The 13,703-nt window shown below is 38.6% G+C and overlaps 1 pseudogene; it reads left to right on the forward strand.

Moving 5' to 3' along the window:
• The first annotated feature begins 12,205 nt into the window (after positions 1 to 12,205).
• Positions 12,206 to 12,625, forward strand: LOC117707197 (large ribosomal subunit protein eL34 pseudogene; annotated as a pseudogene).
• The last annotated feature ends 1,078 nt before the right edge of the window (positions 12,626 to 13,703 follow it).

Consider the following 13,703-nt stretch of genomic DNA (forward strand, 5'->3'; position numbering starts at 1 on the left):
CTGTCATCAGAAAGCCAATAGAACAACCCCACTTCCCTGAATTCTTCTCGGTTCAGGGTTTTGAAATTCTACTGAACACCTGTGTACCATTCCTTTATCAAATTGATACTATAATATTTATACCTCTCTAAATCAATCAATACTACTAAATCAATCAATACAGTACAGAAACTGGAATTACTTATCAATGTTACAAAATATTCTCTTGCCGTAGTCCATTCCCATTTATTCTAAACCATCCACACGTATGCAACTAAGTATGACACTAAGCTGAGCTTCCTGATGCTTCGAGCTGTCTTGGATACAGCCCAAGGACGTGGCCAGATTTTTTGCCCAGCCTTTCTGTAGACACTACTACCACCTTCCAGTGACTCTGTTTGTTCTTATTTCAGAAGACTATTGCCCTATTCTCTGAAATCACTCTAGTAACTGGAAGTTGCACTTCCCTTGCTGCTCAGTATAGTCCTTCAAGATTCCTGATAGAATGGGTCCCAAGAATCTAGCTTTAATCTTCAGTGTTTCCTACACATCACGATTCTCTAGTTACAACTTATTGGCGTTGGGCTGGGCCCATGATAGTCTACCAAGCTAGCCTGGCTCTGTTAAATGACAATTTCTTCTATGGAAGTAATTTCTTACAGAGATTTCCATACTTCTTCTCTTAATTCCAGTATGAATTCCTCTCAAAAATTTTCTCGTACAAAGCTCTGAGGAAGACAATCAAATGAGAACATAATGCTCGTCAACTCTACCTTCCAAGGCAATGTGTAAATGGGAGTACAAGTCCAGTCCCTTAAGATGCTCTGTAAAGTCCGTGGGCTCCACGTTCCTGCCTTCTCCCCCAACCTCTTCATTCTCATCTTGCTTTACTCTCTGTCTTCAACCGTGTCCCTGGAACAGCCTAGCATGTTCTCAAAAGTCTTTGTTTGGGGGTAATTGTTCTGTAGAACATTCTCTTCTCTCTCTGCCTGGGGACTTCCTTTCCTGCTTCAGTACTGACTCAAAGGAGACATAGTAGCTGTTGCTTGCCTCACTGACATCACTTAATTTCACAGCCTCATTTCTCATTCCCATTACAGATTGTCTCCTCTACTAAACACATGCTTCTTCTGCACAGAACGCATAGGCTTTGCACTGACCACACTGCAGCTTTGTAAGTTCCTCGAAGACAGGGGTTTTTCCAATTGCCTTTGTCCCCCTGTACTTTAAACACTAGCTTCAAAGCTAGTATTAATACAATAAGTAGTTCTAAAATGAATAAATGAAGCATTATTCTTTAGGGCTGAGTTGCAGTGATTGTGTCCTTGGCCATTTGGTAGCAGTATGGCTGTTTCAGAGTCACCAAGGAGACCCTCAGCTCTATGCATTTCATCTGCTTACCACGATATTCTTGTTTTACAAATTTGTATCCAAAAGAATTCTGAAAATGGTCACCTCCCTTTGTTTTTTAAGAATTTGGGCTAACACCAAGGTCCTCCTTGCCCTCATGGATCATTTATAACATGATTCAATAAGCCAAAAGACTTTCAAGCAAATCAAAACCTTGAGGATTTCCTTGAAAATTCTGGTATTTCTAGATGGTGGTGGTTCTTCTAAGAACATTAGAGAAATCACATGAATAGATGTCTTCTAGAGAGCACTTCTCTGTCCACTGCTGCAATGGTTGCTTTAAATATACCATATGTGGTCATACGCCATGATACAGTGTGTTCTCCCCACTTGCAAAGAAATGTGGAGCTCAGATACAAAATTCACATTCCTCGTTCTAAAAACTAAAGTGCCCATTGGTTGAAAACCATATTTCAGAAATGATTTGAACTTTTACAACCTCCACAAAGTCATCAGTTTTGAAGACCCCAAAGCCTACCTCATCACTGGTTTCGATCCTCTAATAAGTTCACAAGGATCATGGTGATTTAGATTGTCTTCATAAATCAGCAGACACACGACATGTGTTCAGCACTACATTAATTCACTGCAGAGGTAAAACTAAAGTTCAGGAATAAGCATATGGCAGGATTTTATCTATTAAAATATATTTATTACTATTCTCTTCTGTAATCTATTAAATTCATTTAAAAACCCACACTATACAAGAAGCACATATTGTCCCTAAGTAGCCTGCAAATACAGTGCAGCCAATCTTTTTATACATTATAGATAAAAATAATTATAGATAATTTTTATCCATGTTAGTTTCTAACAGAACATATGAGGAAGGAATGACATAAGAAACTACAGTAGTTTGAGATAATCCACTGTGTTATTGCTGATTTTCCATGAACAAAAACTACACAAATTCAGCCTGAAGCACCAGTCCACAGGAATAAACTAGAGTATAATATCTCTATGGTAACAAGTCAATAATTCACTCTTTTTCTGCTATGGCTACCAGTGCTCTCTGAAATAATAGGCCACTTCAAGAAATATGAATGAAGAATATATTCTGTTGCCATAATGGTCTGTGGATTAGTTTCCAAGTGTTGGTGTAGTCAGTGTCTTACATACTAGTGCATTTTGACAAAATCTATTTTATAAGACCATTTTCCAAATACTGTAGCCCCATAGGCATCATATCCCAGTCCTCAGAAGAGGTAGGCATGGTAGAAGTTTGATAACGCTCTGAATTTTCAGAAAAAGATAAAATTCTATCAGATGCTCATTCATGAACTTCAGTTTTACCTCTACAGTAAGTTAATTGATTTCCATTCTAGCACTCTTGAAATACAATAGTATCTAAAGTGGTTTTTGAATAACACCATCACAACAGCTAAAACAATATTTCTAATACCCATTGTCCTCTTGTCCATAAAATGAATGTCCTCAACCTAAAAAAGACTCTGAGCTTCCTCTTCCTCTCCAACAATTTCATTGTATTGTATCCCCTTTCTGTGTCCAAATAGAGGTAGTGCTTCTCTCTAAGGGAATTGTTTCTGCTGGTTGTGTGAGGAGAGAAGCCAGGATTCTGGGGTGACACAGCTGCTCTGGCATCACCTGAGAAGCATGCCATCTGTGCTATTTTATATTTTTAAGAAGTGCTATGTGTGCATTGTATGTTTTATATGTTTGTATAGACTAGTGTATGGTCGAATCCTTCTGTGAGTCTGGGAGGAGAGGCTGGAGGTAAACGTTAGTTATTTCCCTTGGTGTTCTCCACCTTACTTTTTAAAGATAGGATCTCTCAGCAACCTGGAGGTTGCTATTTAAGCTCTATTCACTGTAACTGAATCCACCTGTCTTCCCAGAGCCAGTGTTACAGACATATGAGCCACTATGACACATGAGCTTCCACACTGGTGCTAGGAATCCAAACTACCTTACCTATGCTTACTCAGAGAACACCTTAACCTCTGATACATATTGCTCCCCACTCTGACAATATTTCTTTTGAAGACACTGTATCATCCTCTCAAGTATCACCAAATAAAGGGGAGGAGTCAGTACCATTGTAAGTCATGTAGGTAGAAAAGTCAAATATCCAAATGACGCTAAACTGGTTCCTTACTAGAAAGATACAGTGTGGCAGTCATGGAAACTATGGAGAGTGGGTTACTCTCATTATACTTTAAAGTAGAGAGACTTTGACAGACCTAACACGAAGCTTGAAATGCCTTGTCATACAACCATAAGGAACAAAACAATGGGATGAAGCACTTCTGAACAAAACATTCCTAGGCTACAGATGATATCTCAAGGTTTGAGATGGTTTTCATTTGATTTGGCTAGTTTAAGAACCAATGTCAGAAGCCTGAACGGTCAGTACAATATTAACTAGGGAAAGAGATGACTTTTAGTCTGGAACATTTTGGAAAATCAAAAGCATAATTGACAAACATTCTCAAGGGATTCCATTCAAAGCAATGCATTCCCCCTTATGTACAAACCACGAACATTATATGAGTCAGCCAGTGTTAGTCAGCATGATTTGCTTAGCATTCTTAGGTTACCGTAAGGAGACCCTTCTGGAACAAACACTTCCCCTAAGAGAAGGCCAGCCTTGGAGAGCCCTGAAAATGAATGCAGTGCTATCTGCTATGAGAGGTTTTCAACCAGAGTGTGTCACAGGGCACATTGGCTTTCTCCCCCAAGAAGGCATCTCTGAGACAAGATTTCTTTCTTGAGGTGATGAAATGTAAGCCTCCCCAAACAGTACACAGCAGTGAGTCATCGTAAGATGGCAGGGTAGAAAACCAGAGCTGTGTAAAGGGATTATTCTGCTGTGGGTCTGTGGTAATGAATCATCATGCCTTTTCCATCCTCTGCTCTTCTTCCCATTTGGGTAGTTCCCCCTTGATGGAAGACAATATGAACATTTCATAAACCAGAATTGGGAAATGATTCCCTTGACAAAGATACTTGACTTAGAAATCTTCAAGGGCCCGTACCAACATTTCAAAGTTGACTTCAATATTTTAGTTGCATTGAGCAATTTGGTTTTTTAAGAAACTTTTACTCACACATACGTGCTCATGAGCACGCATGTGTGTGCGCATGTATGTGTGCACGCGCGCACACACACACTCACAAGTGTGCAGAACTGAAATTTCTTTTAAAAGTTCTCACAAAAACAAGTTAGTTCTATGATGACTAAAAGCCTTTCAAAAATATGTTTTGTCCAAGATTGGTGGCTCATGGCTGTTATTCCAGCATTTGGAATATAGAAGCAGGAGGGCTGAATTGAGAGGCCATTACGGTAATATAGCAAAATAGTGATTCTCTCTCTCTCTCTCTCTCTCTCTCTCTCTCTCTCTCTCTCTCTCCTCTCTCCCTCCCTCCCTCTCTTTCTCCCTCCCTCCCTCTCTCTCTCCCTCCCTCCCAACTCTGTTTTTCTAAATTCACATGGTTGTATATACAAATGTATACAGATACATGCTTAGATACAAAGACCAATAATAAAGTTTGAATGTCAACATTTCCCATTTATTCTAAGTATATAAATTTGGATTTCTCTTTACTAATTGGTAAGTTTGGGAGTCTGTACTAAATAATTAGTTCAAAGGTTTTTATGTTTTTTGTTTTGTTTTTTTAAGAAAACAGAAAAGGAACAGCTAAACACTCTAAATGCTGCCACCAGGGATGGAAAAGAGCTTGGCCTATCTACCTACATCTTTGGGGCCTTCAAGACTGGACATTTTCATCTTTAAATCTGTTTTAAAAATTTAGAATATTAACTTCTAGCACTGTAAGACTCACATCTCAATGCTTGTCCTTCTTTAGTTAGAGACAGTGAGATAGGGCTAGAGGGAAAAATAGGATTGTTTTACATGAGGGAAGTAAATACTTAGGTAATACTCTATTTCATTTTAATATAAAACGTTGTACCTAGACTGAATCAGGAACAGGGTGAATCCAGCAAAACCAGCAGAAGGTCAGGAGAAGACTAACAGGAACTGTGCTTCATTGACAGTCTGAAAGCCCACTCTAAACCTCAGCTCTGCCACCAACAGATCCAGGGAGCTCAGCAACACTTCTCAGAGGCTTAGCTTTTCATTTCTCATTCCTACAATGAAGGGATTTGACAAAATGAACTAGTTGCAATGAATTTCCCTATCATATGCAAATTTCTGATGAAAGAAGTTGAAGCTAAGGTGAGAACATGCTATGACTGACATTTACTTTCCAAGGAAAAAGAGCCAAGAGATTGGCATTAGGAAAAATAGTCCCAGGATCTGGCATTTTTTTGTAAGTATCATGAGGTTCCATGGGGCTTCTTGGTACTTGGTAAAGAAGAGAAAAGCTCTAAAGTTTATTTAAACAAAAATAATTCATCACTAGGCGGGAACATTTACACACACAAACAGACACACACTCACACACACACACACACACACAAAGTGTATACACATGCACACAGAGTGATTGGTAAGAGAAACTTCTAATCAAGAATTGCAAATAACAATGCCAAGAAGTATATATTTTGAAAGGTACTTGAATTTCTCAATTTCTGTATAATCTTGATAAATTATAATACAGTTTTCAATACAGCTCTGAATGACATAGTAATAGATGATAATCACTACTACACAATAACCAGAAGTGCTTTAAAGGCATCACAGAGCCTCTCACACTAAGATGCTCTGATGGATAACCTCCGTTGTCAACTTGATAGGATTTGGAATCAGCATAGAAACAAACCTTTGCTATTCTTGTGAGAGAAATCTTAGGTTGTACTAATTTAGATGAGAAACGCTCCCTAAATGAGAGTAGCATTATTCCATGAGCTGAAGAATCCAACTAGGATGGAAAAGTGAGGAGAGAAGCAGCATTCTCAATCTCATCTTCTTTACTGTGGATGTAGTGAGCTCAGCTGCCTCCAGTTCCAACTGCATGATGTCTCCCAGTGATGTACCCTCAACCAGAAATACAAAATAAATAACCCCTTTTGTCTGGGGTTGCTTTTTTTGGGCATTTTGTTACAGCAATAGAAAAACAACCCATATGTCTTCAAGGTTTTCATAAAGATAAAGATGATGTGTTCACTGATAAGGAACATCCTTCAGGAAACACAAGGAATTTGTCTGAAGCTGCACAGGAGAAAGCTGACACTTGATTTACATCGTGTCCTGTCTTTTTAACTGTTCTCCAACCCCTAGTCCCTGACCACTCAGATGCATGCTCAAGTTATCTGGTTCAAGATACAATTGCATTATTCAAAGAAATGATACAGCCATTCTCATTTTATTAAAAACTATTTACAGTACAAGTCCGTTTTAATAGCTATTCAAGACTACTGCCCCCAGGGTAGCTACATGAATGTGATACCAAAACTTAGAATTAGCAAGCTTTATAAAAGAAAGGGAAAGAAAATGAACAGATTTCTTATCAAGTTTTCAAAATACTTCCTCAAATCTGTATCGTCATCTTTTATTCATTTTCTACAAGACATCAAAAAATGTTTTCTGAAAAATTAAGGAAAGGTGCTAGACATTATTTTTAACATACTTTTTTTTTCCTGCCTGATGCTTATATTTAGAAGTCAAATTAATGTTCTAATAGGTCTATGCACTCCTATTACAAAAATTGTCCCATGTGGGAAGATTCTATGAGCCAGAGGCCCATAACATCTGGTGAGAGACTGTTTTCAGCTGAGGACAGATATTCTTCATGAACAAAATCTCAACAATATGATTACCAAGACCTGAAAATGACATACAAACTGACATGTCAACAGGGATGAGAGAAATCTCACAGGGGCCCACCTCTAGATGAAGCACTACAGGTGATTAAATACTTCCAGAGAGGGGGATTCAGTCTTCTCTAGGAACAAGCTCCCTAATTGGTCATCCAAAGTGGTCAGTCCTAAAAACATATACTTAAGAACTGCATTAAGTGAACACAACAGGTCAAACTTACATATTTATATGTAGGAACACACATAACTATAATAATTATAGTTTAAAAAAAGAAAGAAAAGAAAAACAAAACAATACCCAGGTGGTGATGGCACATGCCTTTAATCCCAGCACTCAGGAGGCAGAGGACAGGAGAATCTCTATGGATTTTAGGGCTAGTCTGTTCTACATAATGAGTTTCAGGTAAGTAACTATGTTGGAAAAGAAAGGAAAGACAGTCAGACAAACAGACAGGAAAAAAATGCAATAAGACAATACATGAAAGTAGAAGGGGTCTTGGAGGTGAAGAAAGAAGAAAGGAGGTTGGGACTGGGTATGCTATTATGTGAATGAAGATGACCAAAGTATATTATATACATTCATGGAGTGTCATAATGAAACACATTATTTTGTAAACAAATAAATGCTAATCAAAATGAGAAAGAAGGAAACTTGCCCCATGTATGTGAGCAGCCTCCAACTAAGGTTCCTTGTAGACAAGATTCTAAACCTTGACCTGTATAGAAATTATAAATAAATTGGCAACCAAGTATGTAGATAATATCCAACTAATATAAACAAAAGTCGTTTCTTTTAAGTTAATGTAATACTCTAGGCAAAAGAATGGAGGCAAAACAGGCTTTGATAGAATACAGATTGATAGGATATAAGTTCCAAAGAGAAAATAGGATTGACTAGAAAAAACTATACTTTGAAATAGGTCGTATCCAAATTTCAAAACTGTCTAAGTTAAATCTTTGTTAGTCTATATTTCAGTGTAGTTTTTTGTTGGTTGCATGGCTGGGAACGCTAAGAGTTCCTCCATGAGGAAGTTTGATGCCTCGGTTGTGGCTCCACGGCTCCTCACTGTGCAGTCCCAACGACACAAGAAAGTCCATGGGTTTTTACAGGCTTTAATGTCATGGCAGATGGTGGTTGGATCTGGATGTGCACCCCCCTTTAACTCAGGGCAGACCTGAGTTAAATAGGGAGAGAGAGAGAGGGGAGGGGCTGGGGAATAATGTTTAATTGGCTCCACCCTCTGGCCTTCAGGTACCTCATTAGTATGTAATCTCTCTAGGGCCTGAGGCCTGCTCCTCATGATTGTTGGACATAGACCTCTCTGTGGAAGTGCTTGTGGACAGCTGACAAAATGAAAAGAACCAGGGTCTGAGAGCAGAGCCGAACTCTTGCGGTCCAATGATGATCCGGGGTTCCAAGCACCCAGCTGCTTCTCACAGCCCACTGCCCCACAGTTTTTAACCTTTTCAAGCTCTGGCATCCGCCACTGTAAAATGGCATTTCCACTTTCAGAAATTTACAGACATTAGAGATATTGTGTCTAAAGCAATAGGTAATTAAATACTATCAGTCTCCTAACATTTCTGTGCTCACTCAAACTAAGTAGGCAAGAGCACGCCTGGTTCAACACTTACAGATTGACTCAACCTTTGGTTAAGATGCATTTAAACTGATGAATGTGGACCAGCAATGTCCTGCATATGCACAGGCTTTCGTTGCACTGGGAACTTAGTTCCTCAGCTCTGTTCTCCTTCTCAATAACAGATATAACATCAAGTCACAAGTCCTTGCAACAGCCAATGCATAAAAAACAAACACAGAAAGCAAAACCTCTAAGTGCCACATGCACAACTTGGCAAAGAGGAATGGTCCTCTGCTGAGGATTCATGAAGACTCATCTCAAGTTGATTATGAATGAATTCTTCTAGTGTTGATCTGTTGTACTAAATCAGATGTGCCATTGTGATTTTATCTCAACCACAAATCATTGCATCATTATCTAATTGCCAAATCTATAAGTTATCAGTAATACACACATTTATGAAGGGAGACAATTTGGATGACATTAGATTCAGGGGCAACTAGCACAGGAGTTACGACATCTGCTGTCATTATGATTCTGCAGAGTGAGCCAGGAATGGAGGTGTGTCTTCTATCTGAATTGGTTGCAAGAAAATCCCTGACGGAGATTTGTCCAGTTGAAGCTGTCCGAGAGTTTGAGTAGTTCATAAGAAGTCACATGGCTTGTCCACACTACAGGAGAACCTCATCATTTGTCAAACATTTGTAAAAACATAGTCTGTAGTAGAGATATGCACATGAAAGACTTTTGTTAGGGTAAGGGCATCTTTCCTCGGGTGAATGTGGTTCTACTTATTCATGGTGGATACAGACACAAGCCTCTCAGTGGTTTCTACATTTAGCTTCTCATTTTAGGGGCTGCTTCTAAACATCTCAAGTTGACCTTTGCTTCTTAGCTTCTTTTAATTTCTTGAATCCAATCCATCGTATTCAACAAAATATCTGAGACATGTCCTTCCATTTTAATCCAAACTCTCAGCCTCCTCTCTGAATTATTGTACTCACTTCAGGACTCTATTGATGTTCAGACCCGCTTTCACCTACATCCTGACTGAGCACTGTTGATACACAACAGATTTACTTCTAAAATATAAAATAAAATTTCTTACTCTGACTTAGAGACTTAGAGTTTTTGAAAAACTGGCTTTTATGTACATCTCCAAATTCTATCATTTTGAAGTAAAAGTTTTGCTTGTTAGGTTTTCTTGCTGCTTCTTTAACCTTTGTTTACAATTCCCTAACCACCACCTGTGAATTCGAACATCCCAGGCTCTATCTTGTTTTCAAGTCTCTGTAATTGTTTTATTTGTACTGAAGTTATACCTTTGCATGTTAAAATATTTTCTTTTAAAACTATTTTGCCTCTATTGTTTCAAACTCTACACATTCTAACAGCTGCTAAGTGTACCATACACTCTGGTATACATACCAGAGTTAATCAATTCCTTTAAATAATAGAACTGTGGATGTTCCTTCCCACTTAAAACATCGCTGTTCACTTTTTTTTGCCAGATTCCTTATTTAAATTTTTTAATTTAGTTATTAAAATTTATTTACTGAAAATAACTGTATTTAGGCACCATTAACATTTATTCATCTCTGTTTGAAACTTGTTTGTGCTAAAGCACTGAGATATAATAAGAATAATAAATAGTGAATAAGCACAAGCAAAGTGGAAAATGGGACAATTGATAGTAAATATTTTAAATAATAAATTACAGAGTCTATAGGGCCTCATATACATAAGACCATGGAACTTTAGAGCCTGCAGTTAGACACTTTTTAAAATTCTCTTTTCATACAATACATTCTGACACCAGATTTCCCCCTTCCCCTTCTCCTAGTTTCCCTTCCTCCCCTTTTCCCCAGATCCATTCCTCCTTCTTTTTTTCTCAGAATAGATTAGTCCTCCAAGGCATATCTACCAAATACATCATAGCCAAGCATAACAAGTTACAGTAAGATTTGGCACCTTCCCTCATATTAAAGCTGGACCAGGCAATCCAGTAAGAGGAAAAGGGTCCCAAGAGCATGCAAAAGAGTCAGAGACATCCCCTTTCCCGCTATTAGGAATCCCACAAACACTCACTGTAAGCTAAACAATCACAGCATTCATGCCAAGGACTTAGCATAGACCCAGGAAAGCTCTGTGGTTGTCATTTCTCTATCTGTGAGCTCCTATGAGCCCTGCTTAGTTGATTTTTGTGGGCCATTTGGGCCATGTTCTCCTGGTGTCCTTGACCACTCTGGCTCCCACAGTCCTTCCTTCTCCTATTCCTTGGGGTTCCCAGGGCTTTGCCTAATATTTGGCTGTGGGTCTCTGCATCTGCTCCCATCAGTTGCTGGATGAGAGTAAGGCAATTCAATAGGAATTTTTTGAACACGTACCTTGTGTGGTTTTCTAAATAAGATTAGCCTTTGACTCTCTAGAGATTATAAGTGAAAAGGTTGGTTTATTTTGCAATGACACATCAGTGATTTTTAAACTCTCTAAAATTAAAGAAGTCAAATATTGGACAATATACCCTCTCTATGTCATCCTGGGACACCTTTTAAGTTCTAAGAAAAGATAAGATATTATTTGTCTACGCTTAATACACCTTTATTTAATTTGATATTTACCTACTAAAACAAACACCAGTAATTATGAAGTTAGCAGATAACATGAATCATTTTGTATCTAACCTAGTTATCTTCTTTTACTTACATTTCATTTAAATTCCTATAAATACACTCTCCTTAAATTCCCTTATATGAGTTAACTCAATAAACAGACATGCATTTTTACCACATCTATATGAAAATTGAAAGGTAACTGACATTTTGTTGAACAGTGTAAGAAAGGGGCAAACATTTCAATTTCTGGCCCAACCAACACTGAAAACATTTAGACAAAGAATTATCTATTATGTCAATGGCATGCAAATTTCTTAACAAATCATCAGATTACAAACCAATAAAATAAACCTACTGAAGCTCAGTTTTAATATTTATTTTTTTATATTTATGTATTTGGTGGTGGTGGTGGTGTGTGTGTGTGTGTATGTGTGTGTATGTGTGTGTATGTCCCTGAATATATGTGTGAATGTCATGACCCAGGTGTGGAGATCAGACACTATTCTCATTTATTACCATGTGAAGTGTAGGAACTGAATTAAAGTTGTTAGGGTTGGTAGCAAGCAAGCATCTTCACCCATTCGGCCATCTCACCAGCACATACTGAACCTACAGCAGACTGTGGTGTCACATGCCTATTATTCTGGCACTGGCAAGATTTAAGCAGGAAGATCGGGAACACAAAACCAACCAAAATAGTAAGATCCTTTAAGTGAGGCCCTATGAGATTTCCCCCTTTTGTGTTAGCATGTCTATTGCCATTGTACTTGTTCAGGTCTTCTTTAGGAAGCCATAGTTTTGTGGTATCATGGGTAAAGTGTCCCTAACATCTTAAAAAGACACAATCTCAGAACAGATTCCCGCTTTTCCTCTTCCAGGGACGGTGCTTAGAGGCACTCAAGATGGTCCAGCGTTTGACCTACCATTGTAGGCTTTCCTACAACACAGCCTCTAACAAAACTAGGCTGTCCCGAACCCCTGGCAACAGGATTGTTTACCTTTACACCAAGAAGGTTGGGAAAGCTCCTAAATCCGCATGTGGTGTGTGCCCAGGCAGACTGCGAGGGGTTCGTGCTGTGAGACCCAAAGTCCTTATGAGATTGTCTAAGACAAAGAAGCATGTCAGCAGGGCCTATGGTGGGTCCATGTGTGCCAAGTGTGTCCGAGACAGGATCAAGCGAGCTTTCCTTATTGAGGAGCAGAAAATCGTTGTGAAAGTGTTGAAGGCACAAGCACAGAGTCAGAAAGCAAAATAAATATGCAATTTTTTTAAATAATAAAAATCAAGGCTTGGGTCTAAAAAAAAAGAACAGATTCCCTGCTTCTCTGGGCTCTGACAATCTTCCTGTGCTCTTCTAAAATGTTCCATAAAATGTAGGTGCAAGTATAGTATGTTGTAGATATACCAAATGAGGCTAAGAACCACACCATTAGCTGTGCTCGACATCTTAAGTAGTTGTAGTTTTCTGTGATGATGTGTCTTCAGAAAAGAAAGGGTTTGTTGTTGTTATTTTTGTTGTTGTTGTTTATTAAGGTTGAGAGCTACACTCATCTGAGGTCGTGTGTGTGTGTGTGTGTGTGTGTGTGTGTGTGTGTGTGTGTGTGTGTTTAGAATGCAGTTAGGGATTACTCTGGTTTAGTAAATTGCTTATACTAGGTTCTCCTCTTCAATACATGATCTCAATACCCACAGATTTTCAGTGCTAGGTTTTCAGTGCTAGGCATTGTTTTCCCCCTGTGGACCATGCCTTATATCTAAACAGACAGCTGTTGGTTACTGTTAAGATGTGAGTGCCACTATTGGATCCTTAGGGACATCTTGACATTCTAGTCATGGTAGATCATACAACTCACAGCTAAGTAGGATTATTTTGTGCTTCTTCCCCTAGTAGCTTATATAGCACCTATCAGTGCTGTGAAATCTAGTCCTACAGGAGGTTTTGAGTCAAGTCCAGCTTGCATCCTTAGGTCCTGTGTCTGAAGTTCATGGTGCTTTCAGCAATAAGTACTTACCTTCAACTCCCAAGAGACAGCCAAAGGCAACAGCAAAAGACAGCATTGTTTGGGGAGTATTTTAGACTCACTAGTCAGCAACTAGACAGGGGGGTTCTCATGCCTGGTAGTGGAATTTTTTTTTCGTTACTCTGACTCTTGGAGGGATCAAAATCAGCCTAAGTGACATAACACTATTTAAGCTCTGTATGTATGCATATACAAATATACACTTATATGTATTATATATAACATTAGGTAAACATAAAAGTCTGATTCCTATGGTTTTTTCAAACATTCTTAGTATAATTTTTCCCTTCTCCTTCCTCTCCTTCTGAATTGACTTCCCACTTTCCTTTCCAGTTTAACCCCCTCCATCTT

The sequence above is a fragment of the Arvicanthis niloticus genome, chromosome 4 (genome assembly GCF_011762505.2).
Source record: "Arvicanthis niloticus isolate mArvNil1 chromosome 4, mArvNil1.pat.X, whole genome shotgun sequence".
Lineage (NCBI taxonomy): Eukaryota > Metazoa > Chordata > Mammalia > Rodentia > Muridae > Arvicanthis > Arvicanthis niloticus.